Raw genomic sequence first — 11,425 nt, 5'->3', positions numbered from 1 at the left:
TGCCCTTGTACCCTTCGTTTTACCTAGAATCTTCGATACCTTCCCATAAGTCCCCCTCCACATTTATTTACTTTTTTTTTTACTTCACCTTTACTCTTAAGAATATCGAGAACTCTTTTATGCTCCCTTTACCAATTTTTATTACTTTTATTTCTGCATCTCTCAATAGAGTGCATAATATTTGATGGGATTGCGGTGGATTAGGCGCTTCGAGCTCTCTTCGGAGAGAATGCAAGTATACTTGATGCATGAATTGAAAATTGATCGGCATGTAAGGTGTAATACATAGAGCTCGTGAAAACGATAGAAAAATAATATGTAAGGCTTTATTAATATTTGAATTTTTATTATATTTTCCTTTTTTCTCTCGTCTTTTCTCTTCTTTTGGCGAAGAAAACCTATGGCCGTTCATTTAGATTTGAATAATTTAGCAATTTGTGCCTATTGATATTTACCACGCATTTGTGCTGTCTTATCTTTTGTCTTTTTCCATATTTTTAGCATTGATGGAAATACCGCTATGGTCATTATTACAGTTTCATTAAAAGTAATTATACATTATTCTAAATACTACAATTTTTCTATATTATTCTTTGGATAGAATTAAAATATTTATAATATTATTTTTTTTAATTTTAACGAAACCTATTAAACATTACGGATAATCTCACAAAAACATCGATTCGCTCTACCTAAATCGCCCAAAATCGATGCAATCAATATAGAAAATTAAATACTATCCTTCATTGATTTTAAATGCATTTTTATGTCGAAAATTTTTATATTTTAAAAATTTGAAATTCTATACATCTTAAGCGCCACTGTCATTATCGTTGTTATTTTATATTTATAATTATAAACTTTTACGACTATCATAAATTTAAGTTTCATGAAAAGTTCATGGTTAAATATTCATAAGATCTAAATTTCATTTATGACAGTGTATTTATGTACTAAAGTTTCATTTGTAATCTATATATATATACATATATTTTTTTTATTCCTTATTCGTAACGTAAAATATAGAACTGCAGAATGAGTAAACTTCGTACGATATATTTTCTATATATAACGCTTAATTCGTGTTATTGACTAAAGCTGTTTTAAGCAGAGTATAATGGTGTACATAAATGTAAATATGCATGAATGAACACTATGCATACGATTAAACTTTTATCTATCATTTCAAGCAGTGATATTAACTTAAAGAATAATTTTAGATTTCGAAAGCCAAATATTAAGCAATTATTGCAACCATATTTCGTATAAAAGTATTCTTTTTAAAGTCGAAAATTAAATGTACAGGTATCGTATTAATTTCACAGATTCGATTCTTAACAATTTAATTATTTGTCAATAACTATTTAATTAAAAACACATCTTAAAATATGCTTAAGCTATGATTTAACATAATTTATAATTAAATTATGCAAACTATTCGAAAATTTCGTAATAATATTATTTCACTACTTTCAACTGTTAGAGAGTAAAATTCTATGAAAAAAATATCGAATTTTTTTCAGAAATTACTATGTTTCTTTTTATTAAACTCGTTTACTAATATATAGCTGTTGCATCAGGTTATACAATACACCTTACAAATTTTTATTTTATGGTATCTCTCCGAAGCCTTAAGAGTTTTTTCGATTATTGCGAACTTATGCTGTATCATGATTCCAAGGACATGATAACAAATTAGAAATTTCAATAATGTTATATACATTTTTTTTTTCATTTTGTAATAATAGAGCGCATATAATTAAATATCTCTTCTTGTAAATATAAGAGATGATAGAATATAAGAAATAATAGAAATAATTGATTCGAAAATACTGATTCGAAGAAGATTGAATAAAAAATTACATGCTTAATTATTTATTTTACTTCAATGAATTATCTATAGTTATGTGAAATTGTGAAAAATTTAATTACAGAAAAGTTAACTTATAAATAAATTGGTAAAAATAAGCATAAATAATTATAACTTATTGATAAACAATATATGATCGCGAATGACGTGAGAAACAATAATGAATATATCTGTCAATGTATACGATAGTATACAGACAATACAGAGTAACTATGGTTAATAAAGATAATAAATACATCATTAAAATTATTTTAAAAACAATTTTGTCAAATAAAATAATTTTAATAACAGTAATGTAAATATATCATACAATGCAATTTTTTTTTTTTAATTATTTTCAATGAGCTTAATGATAAGTGTAATAATTTGTTAAATATACTCCTTGTGTGACCCACACCTGAACATAACAATATTATTTGGAAGAATATTCGAGAAGATTATGATAATTATAATTATTGTCATAATATATGTATATATATATATATATATATATATATATATATGTATGTATGTATGTATTATGTACAGATATTCGCAATTCATATAAGTTTATGACTCATCACATAATAAATTACAATGTAATAACAAACTAAAAACAAACTGTTCTGCTGGAGCACTACACAATTTTTTTCAGGTGAAATATAACACCAAACTTTGCATATTGCATTACACTTTATTTCAAGAATTTCAATTTTAAAAGTTAAAAACTTACTAAAATATTGCAACGAATTCCTATCTATTTATTTATATTTTGCACACTTAAAGAATAATGAATTAAGTAAAGAACGGAATTTTTATTTAAAAATATGTGACCTACTTTTATGAATGGATTCTATTTATTTATAAAATTTCTTATAGTTAACAGTGGTTTCAAATTACGTAATTATATTCGAAAGTAGATAACAAATTGTATAATTAATTTTCTGTGACATTCGATCAACAATTCTGCTGCTACATGAATATTATCTTTATATATATATATGTAAGAAGAGTGAATTTATCAACAATATAATAATGACAAGTTATCATTATATTTTACTTTGATTGCGCACTAATATAATACTGAAAATGCAATTTTACTTATATTATTAACTTACGTATTACTTATCGATAAAATATTTTTCACAATTTTCCTGAAGAAGAAATATTTTGGTATTAATAGTGTATTTACATGTTATAACTTTATGTAATTCTATCTTTACCTAAAAGAAAAACAATAACAGTAGTATATTTGAAATATTTCATGTAATTTATTTTAGTTAGCTTTATTGTTTCGAGCAGTCTGCTTATAATAATTTGAACACTACACTATCTCTCATGAATAATACTAATTATTTATAATTATAAAAATATACTTTTATACTGTGTATTAAAATTATAGAACGTTATAAAATTAAATGTACATATAATATTTACTGATTCGAACTACAGAGGATAATATTTTAAAAAGAATAATAAAATTTATTTTATTTAAATTTCCGCTTCTAATTATTTAAAAAAATTAATAATACCAGAATTCGATTAATTATTATATATTAGAGTAACAACTTTTAATTTACATTTCTTAGACATTTTAATTAAACTAGTTTAGTGAATATTCATAATTTATATTTTAATTATTTAATATTTATCTTAAACTTATAATTTAACATGTTGTACAGAACACTAATAGATCTAATTATAAATTTAAATAAATCATATGAAAACAATAATTTATATATTACTATCTTCTATTGCCTTAAAAAGTTATCATTTTTTGCTTCCGTGTTATTTTTTTTTTAACGTAAAACTTGTCCGGTCAGTTTAAACTTTTGCTACATTTCATTTTACATGCACATATACTTCATATACACATACTTACGTAGCAGCATATATACTAACTTAAATGATGCTATTCATAAAATATAAGATCGTTATTAAATGAGCATATTTACATTAACATTAACATGATTTTTTAATTTACAATTTAGATTTAGAATTAAGTATAGAATATACAATTTCATTCATACTTACTGAAATGCACATATAATAAGAATGTAATATTTAAATTTTATCTCATCTACATGATTTTAATAAATGCATTATGGAGTTTTTAATTATTTAACTTTATACACAAATGTTTAGACATAAAATTATTACATTGAATTATATTTTAAAATTTTCTTAAATAAGATTTATAAAAAATAGTATTTATATACATATTATATTATTATATTATTATATTATGCTGTATTTATTTGTATTTATTAAATTACTAATTATATACGTATATGTAATTCTCAATATTATATTTATTACATTATTAAATTAAGAAGGTGAGGCAGCACTTTTTGCCATGTACAAGATATTTAAGAAACAAATACATTTTTTTGAAATCATAAATAAATCTAAGTGAAGTATTCGTAAAGATTCAACTGAAAATAATACGTTTAAAATGAAATGTATATAGAAGCTATTTAAATGGCAAAAAAAAAATAGTGAAATGCGTAAAAAATAGATTAATGCGTGTTACGATAATTATTATATTTACTTTTGGCTGTATTACAAAGCTTTTTTCATCATCATTCGAATAAGTAAAAAAGTCCGAAGCGAAAGATACAAGTTTATACAGCTTATTTAAAAATAACAAAAGCTAAAAGAAAATTTATAAACAGAAATAGAACAGAGCATGATAATCCTAAAAAAAACAAAAACTTCTATTACGTTCAAGCTTAGCATGGTCGATGTAGATTAGTCATCTTATTTTCAAATATAAAATAAAGTTAGATTTTCAAAATAATAGATTGTCGTAAATAATTGTTCGTTCGACATGAAAATTACAGTTTCATTTAATTAATAATACCGTTTATCAAAGTAATTATACTTTACATTTTAACGATAGATAATATTATCTTATTTTGAAACGATTTATTGCAGAAAATCAAAGGCAAAATATTTATTTGTATTTTAAAGCTCTTTTTTACAATTTTTTTTTAGTATAAAATCATCTATACTTTTCCTATTCATTCGGGGAGAGGATTGTTTTGTCTTTGAAATATAATCGGATCTTCTAAATTAATAGCACTGTACTTTAACATGTATAAATCAATTTGTTGTTATTAATTTGTTTCATATATTTTTTTTTATATACTTATTAAATTTTTAATATTTGTTTAATATACTTTCGGCATAATAATAAAAATTTTCGTATAACAATAATAACTTCCAATAAAATCTAATAACATTTGTGAACACATATTTATAAATATATAAATCTTAAAGATAATATTTGTAGATCCACGTATTAGCAGTAAAGTTAGATAAAAAAGTTACAGTTCTAAAGAAGAAATTAGAAGGAAATTAAAATTAAAATTAAAACAAGTATTTTGTTGTGAATTGCACACAATCGATCTATTGCACTAAATATAATTATTTAATGAATTGTATTATTGTTTATGGAATCTTAACTATATTTCATATAAATTTATTACATCGAATTTACACAAGAATAAACATATAATTGAAAAAATATGCATATTTAGTAGCTTTGCTACGGATCCTTATACAATAATATTTTTAAATACATTTAATTTAAAATTACCAAATCAGACGTGTAAAATAAAATCAGCATGCACTAATTGCCATAATTATAGAAATAATTATCTATTATTATTTGTTACGTGATTATTAGAAAATTCTAATATTTGAAAATAGTTCAAATACACAGAGTCTTTAAGTTATAAATAAATTACTTAATTAATTGTATATGACTTTTAATCATAAATAGTACGTATTTTAATTATAACTAATTTTTCATTTATAAATAGATTAATGCAAATTCATACAAGTACTTAATTTTGAATCAAACTATTTACGAATTTATTTAAATTTACTTAAAATAAAGTTACCGAAGTCCATAGAATTATAAGCACTTAAAAAACTATTTTTTAGTATTGAAAATTGGCTTGACATAAGTATAGATTATTTTCATTGTGTGATATAGAAACGAGATTTGGTTCACTTTCTCAATTTATTTAAATCCATTTAACCGAAGGATAACCTACAGTATCGAACGTTTAATTTTATTATACATCAATTGAAATCGAAATTTATAAATATTTACTCAACAATTGATTTTCTCCACTTTTACTATCATCTTTATTAGTTGAATCAAATTTTATTTTATCTTATCCCCCTTAAAACCAATCTTAAAAATCTATTGTCTATATATATATATATATCTGTCTATATCTATATATATATATATATATATATATATTGCCGATGAATTATTATTTAATATGAAGTATTATTTAAAAAGTGTACGAATATTAATAGAAATATTTTAGTTTCTATATAAGAAAAAACACGTCTTTTTTTTCATTTGGCTTTTACAGATTTTAACGAAACTATCAATCAAATTTTCTATATATATAAATCTAAGAAATCTAATTTTATTTTCTACTAAACTAACATTTTTAAAAAGCTATTTATTGTTATACAAGCAAATTATAAACAATGAATTGGACATTTACTCATGTACGTCAAGAATTACATGAGCTGTTTATACCTAAAACACTTGTATAATCGATTAAATAATAATATAGAAAATCCTCTTATGCATTTTTTATGTGTTTACCACTCGTGATGAAATTTTTAAATTAATCAGGCTGTTTGAACTACAAAAAGTAGAAAAAACTTCAGAATGTCTAACTCGTGCACTGCATTAAGAATATGCAATTCCATAAGTTTTATCCATTTAGGCACAACTCCCTTGAATTTTTAAATTTTTCTCTATAATGAAGAAGTTTAATTTAATAAGGAGCAAAGTATTGATTTAATAAACACATCATTAAATATTGACTTATTTGTATATAATACACATATAATGATATATAAAATGAGTAATTTGTTGAAAAGACATTATGAGTCAATTGTTGAAAAAGTACTGTTCATTTAGGTCATTTCAAGTACGATTCTGTACGAAAATATAAGATTAATATATTATAAAATCTACTTTTTATAATTGCACATTATTCTTCATTCTAGTTATGTTACAAATTAAGCTTTAATATGAATTCAAATAAATAGAATTTAAAATAGATAATAATGTAATTTATTAAATTATGCTAAAACGACAATCGTTAACAATTTACGAAAACATCGAATCACAAATAATTTACACAATTAATAATTTTGTAACAATTAAATTATTTATAAAACGATAGAACACGAGTCAGGGGAGCCATTAAGTATATTTATATTATTTTACATACCATCATAACATTTTCTAAAATAATATGTACTAACAATGCATCTCTTATCATTTCACTTGCGTTAAGTATTTTCAACAAGGAAATTTACAATCCTAATATTTCTACAAAATAGGAACCTATTCATCTAGACAGGCAACGATTTCAAAATACTTACATTTACAATTGAAAATTACCTTAAATATGTTTCATTATGATCATATATATATATATATATATATATATAACGAAAATCACGACAAAGTAAGAAGATAGAAAAATAAATATTATTGCACACTAAGTTGCAAAGTAGAACAAAAATAATGAGGTACAGACATAATTAATTGTTAACAATATGAATATATATATAATGATCGAAGTATGTATGTATATGTAAAAAATATTTATTATTCTTTATTATATTGTGAGAAGTTTTTTTTATGCAATGACACAATAATCAGTTAAAATACAAATCAATATTTATAAAACGTAATTACAATAAAACACGAAAACTTAACATTTGTATTACGTTAATTTAATCGCAATAATGTTTCGCTAATATATTTATAATGTTATGAACATAATAATAATTATTAAATAATGTAAAATTACTGTTTGATAGGTTCGTTTTAATAATTTTGTAAGAATAAATTTAATAAATATAATTTTGTCTTATAATTGATGTTCCTTAATAAATTTCATTTCATTTTAATTTTAATACAAATAAAAAGTAGGCAAATAAACTTTTCTATATATTCTGAAACTTAGTACAGCTATAATAATATATTTAAATAAATGTATTAGCAATAAATTTGAATATATCGTCGAAAAACACGTGGTATTATTAATCGTTTGTATCTGATGACAACTAGAGCTTAAGTTCCGTATATGAAGATTGGATAGTAAAAAGTAACTTAAAACTATACATTCGATTTTATTAACTTGATAAATAAATTAAATTTGGCAATTTTTGTTATTAATTAAAATATTATCGTCATAAATTAGTATTATTGAAAAGTAAACAAATATGAATTGTTTAATGTAATACAAATTTTCTTTTACATATGAATATAGATAGTTATGTTTCTATTTCTTAAAAAAATCTAATTTAATTAAAAAGTTATGGTTTAATTTTGTTTACAGTTAGCTTCTATTAGTAATAATGTATAAATTAAATCAATAATAACTGTACAGTATATATTTAACTAATTAAATAATCGTAAAGAATATATGGTTATTATATTTAATATATTCAAGGAACATTAAATATTGATTAAAATTGACTGTTGCTTTTCAAATTTCTTTAAAGTAAAACATAAAATACACATACAAGTTTTATTGTAGTGAAAGTAATATCTTAACGACATTATGAATTTAAATTTACAATTTATGAATAGCAGACAACGATGAGTGACACGATAACAAAAGTATGAGTAATTGGAATTTCACAATTTTATATTAAAAATTATAAGGAAGATTAATAGAGTTATTATTTTTATATAATTAGAAGATATAAAGAATTATAAGAATATACATATTTAGATTGTAACTGTTAATGATGTAATGAATATGATTATGTGTGTTAATTTGAAATAAATATTCATAGAAATAATAACAATTTGTAAACATATATATTTAAAAAGAAATTTAGCTGACAAATTATCTTATTGCTACTCTTATTACTAATACTCTTATTGCTAAACATATGTTTTTGAAATAAGCAAAATCTGTTCATTATAATAAATATTGCTAATTTCAATATATATATATATATATATATCTTATAAATACCATTTGATTAAAATTAAAATGTTGTCTTATAAATAATAGGATCAGCAAATGTTTTGCAGAATATTCCGTAATAAATATTTCATAAAAGACAGCTGGAATGTAATAGAAAATAAAAACTGTATTATTTCTATCTTCTCAAGCTCGACTAAATTCCTTCCAAAATTATCATTTGACTTGAGCCTTATGTTGCAAAATTATCTGGAATAAACTATTTTGTAAAACTGATGAAACTATTAGAATACCTTTCAAACAGCCTTCAGATAATTCGATTGCAAACATTGTCATCATAATTAATAGAAACTTCATTGCCTCTACTCTCTATGCTATAATTAATAATCAATCTCTCCAGGGGTGAGTCAATCACGATTCTGTCTCGAGTGGTAGATTGTGCTAAAGATTCTCCTGCAGCCAGTTAAAACTATTCCTTTAGGAATAGAACTTGGAATAATTCATAAGAGATACTGTGCATTAAAAACCATAAATTAAAATAATATATTAAATATTAAAATAAGTCTTCAATTGTGGAATTGTATGAATTCATCACAAATTGTAATGTGCGATAAATCATCAAACTTCACAAACGTAATGAAAAATAATATAAATTAAGAATGCTCTTAATAGATAATAATATATTTGAAATAGAATTAACCTTAAAAACCTTAAAAATCACATGTTTATAAGATTACATTGTTTATAATATTCATATTAGTTTTAATATATCTACCCCTTTAATATATGCAAATTTAACATTCTCAATACAACTCTGTACATTAAATGTTAATTTTATCATTTAATTTTTCAATGTTGATTTCAATTTAACATAATTTAATGAACTATTTAATGATATTAAATAATAAATTATGTACTATTTATACACAATATTTCTTACATTTTTCAATTAATTTTTGTTTCACTTAACAAATATTGATTTACATCTTAGTATATTCGTATTAAAAATATATATGAAAAGTAATGTTTTTTTTAATTAATAAAATTATTAATTTTATAAGCATATGATACGGCACTAACACATATATATATATATATATATAAGATATATTATATACAAATATTTATATGGATTATTTATACATTTTTATTGATTATTCAATTTATAATGTAAGATTATAATTTTAGTTATATGAACTTGAATGAATTCTATAATTGGTTTTATATTCATAAAAGATCATAAAATGGTAATTGATGAAAAATATCATTACCTAACGTCTATAATTTGAACAAAATTTGACACTCGGCAAAAATATTATATTTACCGAGTATTAAAAATTGACATAGTTAACAAAAGATATTGTCAGGCGAAAATTGCATCTGCTTTATCTGTGCAATAACAATTGAAAATAAAAAATTAAGCTCGACACGTATATAATATCAATAAAAAAGAATTGCGTATACTATAATTCTAAAATTTATCAGTAAAAGATACTATGTCAAATGCGATTAAAAAGAAGTTTATTAATAATGTTAATTTAGGATAAAAGAGAAATTTCTTATTAAGGTATTGAATTTTCCTGATTATGAAATAACAGATACGAGATTATGAAAATTTAACTTGACATTAAAAATACGCAATTAATATAATTTACATATACGATTTGCAGAAGCGAAATATTTTGCTACGACTATTTAATACAATTCAACCATTTCACTTTTGTTATTGTAAATATATAATATGTAAATATCGTATAAAACATTTATCTTCCTATTTTGATTGCAGTGCAATCATTGCTAACTTATGGATGACACAATTAAGAGAACATTATTCAACATTAATACATTATTTTAGGGATATTATAATTTCAGCATTAAATCTGAATTGAAATATCATTAAAAGTACGAATGTAAGCAGAATTTCATGATTGACTTATAAAATTCTCTTGATTTGATTTCCTAGCATTGAATGCAAATCCAAATAAATAACATTTTTTAAATAACTGATCGGCAGTATTGATGTAATACGTCAACGAAAATTATTACTTTAAAAAGAATATTTAATTTTTATTAAAACGAAAAAATAATAACGAATAGCGTAGCCATAACGTACAACGTAAATCTCCTTAATGCAAAAAAGCTATACTCTATAATTGATAAAAAGTTTTGGTAATCGCAATGTATGCCAATCGCAAAATTAAATTCGCAAACGCCTCTTAATCCTGAAGAGCATACAATTTACCTTGACATTAATAAACTACTTATCTATTATTCATCCTACTCCATTTATCAGTCTCTCTTTTCCACTCGATGTGCCCATCAACAAGCGTAATTCAGGACCGCCTACCCTTTCCCATCTATTTCACAAATTCTATTTCTTGCTCTCGATTTTGCTGCTACTGCGGTTTCTACCGGGATTGTCTGCCGCGTGATATATGTGCCTGAGCGACGCGTATAGATTCCTCGCGCCGCCGTCAAACAGACAAGCAAGTATGTGTGTGTGAGAGAATGAGAGAGAGAGAATGAGAGAGAGAGAGAGAGAGAGTGAGAGAGTGTTAGAGTGATAGAGGGAGGACAGAGGGAG

This window comes from Ceratosolen solmsi, unplaced genomic scaffold (genome assembly GCF_000503995.2).
Source record: "Ceratosolen solmsi marchali unplaced genomic scaffold, CerSol_1.0 scaffold13, whole genome shotgun sequence".
In the NCBI taxonomy this organism is placed as follows: Eukaryota; Metazoa; Arthropoda; class Insecta; order Hymenoptera; family Agaonidae; genus Ceratosolen; species Ceratosolen solmsi.
This window is presented reverse-complemented; position numbering follows the sequence as displayed.